The sequence below is a fragment of the Ranitomeya variabilis genome, chromosome 8 (genome assembly GCF_051348905.1).
Source record: "Ranitomeya variabilis isolate aRanVar5 chromosome 8, aRanVar5.hap1, whole genome shotgun sequence".
Lineage (NCBI taxonomy): Eukaryota > Metazoa > Chordata > Amphibia > Anura > Dendrobatidae > Ranitomeya > Ranitomeya variabilis.
In genome coordinates this window covers 215,078,367-215,083,647 of record NC_135239.1, presented here as the reverse complement: position 1 = coordinate 215,083,647, position 5,281 = coordinate 215,078,367, and the positions used below count along the sequence as shown (strand labels likewise).

The 5,281-nt window shown below is 47.1% G+C and overlaps 1 non-coding gene across 1 annotated transcript; it reads left to right on the top strand.

The window, feature by feature from the left end:
• Positions 1–343: 343 nt before the first annotated feature.
• Positions 344–416, top strand: TRNAR-CCG (transfer RNA arginine (anticodon CCG)). Its single transcript has one exon. It is a non-coding gene; the product is annotated as a tRNA-Arg (tRNA).
• The last annotated feature ends 4,865 nt before the right edge of the window (positions 417–5,281 follow it).

The window sequence follows — 5,281 nt, the reverse complement described above, 5'->3', positions numbered from 1 at the left end:
GCTGCATTCATAACTACTCAGCCCAGTACTGATGTATTATGTCTTTTATGCTGATGCATTTTTTCTCACCTGATTGCTGCATTCACATCTGCACTGCTCCGTACTGCTGTATAATGTCCTCCATGTTGCAGCTGCTTAATATGCTGTACATAAAGAAGAGCAGGAATCCATCATGTCTGTGTCTGCTGTGTATGGGAGACATTATGGCAGCTTGTCTACATCCACCAGCTCAGAGACAACTGATAATTACAGATGGGGTCTGCAGAGAGGAAACTGGTGAAATTGCAGAATGCAAATCACATCACTGGACGGCTCATCCTGAACTGTCACCTGAAACTACAGTGGCCCAGTGGCCTAATGGATAAGGCGCCAGCCTCCGGAGCTGGAGATTGTGGGTTCAAGTCCCATCTGGGTCGGAAATTTTAGGAACTTGTAAAATCCCTAAATGATTCCAGGGACAGAATTTACCAAAAGTGTCAGACGTCACGTGATGTATCCATCACAGGAGTGAAGAGAATCCTGGGGCTTTTATAATATATGTGTTTATCAGCATTTTTTTCATTCTTGAAGGAGAGGGGTTAAGTAAGCAGCACAGAGGATTTCAGGATAGGAGTGTTCTAGTCTGGGTGGTCACTGACAGCAGCACAGAGTATTTCAGAATGCAGATTATGTGGGAGGTCACAGACTGAGGGTTACATAGTATAAGGAAGTGTGTCCAGCAGCAGCACAGAGTATTTCAGGATCGTGCAAATTATGTGGGCGGCCATAGACAGAGGGGCTTCAAGCAGCACAGAGTATTTCAGGATTGATTGTTAGATGTGGGAGGTCTCAGAATGAGGGTTACATTGTATAAGGAAGTGTGTCCTGCAGCGGCACAGAGTATTTTAAGAGAGGATTAGTGAGTGCATCATCTCCTCCTCAGCTCCTTAGGTGGTTGTCACTCAGCTTTCCTGGGCTCCTGATCGGCCTCGTTATACATCATCCCTCTATATCAGTATATTAAGAGGTTTGGATCCCGGTAAAGATGGGTGACAACCGTTGAGGATCAGCAATGGTCGCCGGATTGGTTGTCGCCCGTTTTATCAGGATGATCTGTCATCCAGACGTGAAGAGCTCCTGATTTGCCTGCGGGGTTTTCTCGCTGCTGCTTTTTATGCACATTTTTCAGGTAAGGTAAATAGATATTTTCTCTTCGGCTTTAATTTCTTCCATCTGCAACTTCCCGGTCCAGAAAGTGGGAGCGAGCGGATAAATAAGACATAAAGCAGAATCTGTGCACCCTGTGTGTGACCTGAGGGGCCCCGGTGCCAGCGGGCGCAGTCAGACCTGTGCCAGTCACACGCGGAAGTCTGAGTCACCGACAGCGAGGGGCAGCGGTGCCAAAACCTGCACACCCGGGGAAAGGAAATGTGTGCAGGTATTAATGGTATCACTCCCACTATCTGCAGCCACTCACCAGAGAACACAAGTGATTCATGGACACGAAGAAACGAATGAAAACACAGAAGAAAAATAATATTTACAATTAAAACCTGAGGAAAAGTGAAGTAACCAGAAAAAGCCGATCACTGCACTCTCCGCCCGGCCACGGCCCATCTGTTACTCAGCTAATGGGCCCAACAGGCGGTGCTGAGAAACCTCGTATCACATCCACATAGAAGACAGCCCGGAGAACCCAACACAAAGCTCCAAAACTCCAGAGACGATCAAAGCTGTAAGTCTGCAGCCACCACTAGGGGGAGCTCCCTGTATACAGAGATACATGATAAGATCCTGTCTGCAGCCACCACTAGGGGGAGCTCACTGTATACAGAGATACATGATAAGCTCCTGTCTGCAGCCACCACTAGGGGGAGCTCCCTGTATACAGAGATACATGATAAGATCCTGTCTGCAGCCACCACTAGGGGGAGCTCCCTGTATACAGAGATACATGATAAGATCCTGTCTGCAGTCACCACTAGGGGGAGCTCCCTGTATATAGAGATACATGATAAGATTCTGTCTGCAGTCACCACTAGGGGGAGCTCCCTGTATACAGAGATACATGATAAGATCCTGTCTGCAGCCACCACTAGGGGGAGCTCCCTGTATACAGAGATACATGATAAGATTCTGTCTGCAGTCACCACTAGGGGGAGCTCCCTGTATACAGAGATACATGATAAGATCCTGTCTGCAGCCACCACTAGGGGGAGCTCCCTGTATATAGAGATACATGATAAGATCCTGTCTGTAGTCACCACTAGGGGGAGCTCCCTGTATACAGAGATACATGATAAGATCCTGTCTGCAGCCACCACTAGGGGGAGCTCCCTGTATACAGAGGTACATGATAAGATCCTGTCTGCAGCCACCACTAGGGGGAGCTCCCTGTATACAGAGATACATGATAAGATCCTGTCTGCAGCCACCACTAGGGGGAGCTCCCTGTATACAGAGATGCATGATAAGATCCTGTCTGCAGCCACCACTAGGGGGAGCTCCCTGTATACAGAGATACATTATAAGATCCTGTCTGCAGTCACCACTAGGGGGAGCTCCCTGTATACAGAGATACATGATAAGATCCTGTCTGCAGTCACCACTAGGGGGAGCTCCCTGTATACAGAGATACATGATAAGATCCTGTCTGCAGCCACCACTAGGGGGAGCTCCCTGTATACAGAGATACATGATAAGATCCTGTCTGCAGCCACCACTAGGGGGAGCTCCCTGTATACAGAGATGCATGATAAGATCCTGTCTGCAGCCACCACTAGGGGGAGCTCCCTGTATACAGAGATACATGATAAGATCCTGTCTGCAGTCACCACTAGGGGGAGCTCCCTGTATACAGAGATACATTATAAGATCCTGTCTGCAGTCACCACTAGGGGGAGCTCCCTGTATACAGAGATACATGATAAGATCCTGTCTGCAGCCTCCACTAGGGGGAGCTCCCTGTATACAGAGATGCATGATAAGATCCTGTCTGCAGTCACCACTAGGGGGAGCTCCATGTATACAGAGATACATGATAAGATCCTGTCTGCAGCCTCCACTAGGGGGAGCTCCCTGTATACAGAGATACATGATAAGATTCTGTCTGCAGTCACCACTAGGGGGAGCTCCATGTATACAGAGATACATGATAAGATCCTGTCTGCAGTCACCACTAGGGGGAGCTCCCTGTATACAGAGATACATGATAAGATCCTGTCGGCAGTCACCACTAGGGGGAGCTCCCTGTATACAGAGATACACGATAAGATCCTGTCTGCAGCCACCACTAGGGGGAGCTCCCTGTATACAGAGATACATGATAAGATCCTGTCTGCAGTCACCACTAGGGGGAGCTCCCTGTATACAGAGATACATGATAAGATCCTGTCTGCAGCCACCACTAGGGGGAGCTCCCTGTATACAGAGATACATGATAAGATCCTGTCTGCGGCCACCACTAGGGGGAGCTCCCTGTATACAGATGTCGGGGTCGTAACAACAATTAATCCTCATTCACCAGTCATTCCAAATTGTAATGTGAGCGCAGAATATCTGGTACCGAAAAAAAGAAATGATTCAGACACGTAGCTGATTCAATCTTTGCTGATGCTCTTGCGTTCACTTGTGTCCAGAGCAGTTACAGCAACTACTTTATTTTTGAATACGCAGTACTATTGTTTAGGAAAAAGGAATGCATTAGGCGGAGTTTAAGCAGCATACATCTAGTGCTCAGTCTCTCTCTCTGATTGGTCAGAACGTCTCCCGCTGGTTACTTCTTTCTTCACATTCCAGAGTTATCTTTTTAGGAGAAATAATACTTAACCCTTCAAATTCTAAACTGAGGTGAAGAATGAACACTGGCAGCCATCTTTAGATACAATTACATGTGCATTAGCTAGCAGATAGGAAAAAACTTATTGCTTCACAGTATAAGATATATAAAGTACAAAAAAGTATATAAGAAAGTATATTTTCACCTTGACACAGAGATACATGATAAGATCCTGTCTGTGGCCACCATTAGGGGGAGCTCCCTATATACGGAGATACATGATAAGATCTTGTCTGCAGCCACCACTAGGGGGAGCTCCCTGTATACAGAGATACATGATAAGATCCTGTCTGCAGTCACCACTAGGGGGAGCTCCCTGTATACAGAGATACATGATAAGATCCTGTCTGCAGCCACCACTAGGGGGAGCTCCCTGTATACAGAGATACATGATAAGATCCTGTCTGCAGCCACCACTAGGGGGAGCTCCCTGTATACAGAGATACATGATAAGATCCTGTCTGCAGCCACCACTAGCGGGAGCTCCCTGTATACAGAGATACATGATAAGATCCTGTCTGCAGCCACCACTAGGGGGAGCTCCCTGTATACAGAGATACATGATAAGATCCTGTCTGCAGCCACCACTAGGGGAGCTCCCTGTATACAGAGATACATGATAAGATCCTGTCTGCAGTCACCACTAGGGGGAGCTCCCTGTATACAGAGATACATAATAAGATCCTGTCTGCAGCCACCACTAGGGGGAGTGTTATGATCCGGTTACCTTGGAGCCGCATGAGAGACTTTCTCAGGAGTAGGTGGAACCTGTACTGACCGCAAACCCTAAACTAACACCGCAACTAGAAGTAGCCGTGGGATGTACCTAACACGTCCTAGACACCTCGACACAGCCGGAGGACTAAATACCCCTATAGATGGAAATGGGAATTCTATCTTGCCTCAGAGCAGAATCCCAAAGGATAGGCTGCCCCCCACAAATATTGACTGTGAGTATAAGAGGAAAGACACACGCAGGCAGAAAAACAGGATTTAGCAAAAGAGGCACTTCTAGCTAAATAGAAAAGGATAGGACAGAATTCTAAGCGGTCAGTATTAACATCCTAAAAATATCCACAGCAGATAATACAAATATTCTACATCTAACTAAAGACATAGAAAGTATATCTGCATCTCCTGAGAATCCAGCATGACTGAAAAATCCAAACAAAGTCTAAGCTGGACAAAAACACAATGAATTGCACTGAATTGCAAAGCACACTGCATGTGTGCACAGAGACAAAAAACCAGACACTTAGCTGAATTGGCAGCAGGGCATGAGGAACCAGAGAGAGATGCAATCCCTCCAAGAACAATGGACAACTGGCAAGGACTCATGGATCCTGCACACCTAAATACCTAATAGAGCTGCAATCAGCAGAAACACCTGCCCGGATTACAACCCCAAGACAACTGCACTACCACCAACAACCACCGGAGGGAGCCCAAGAGCAGAATTCACAA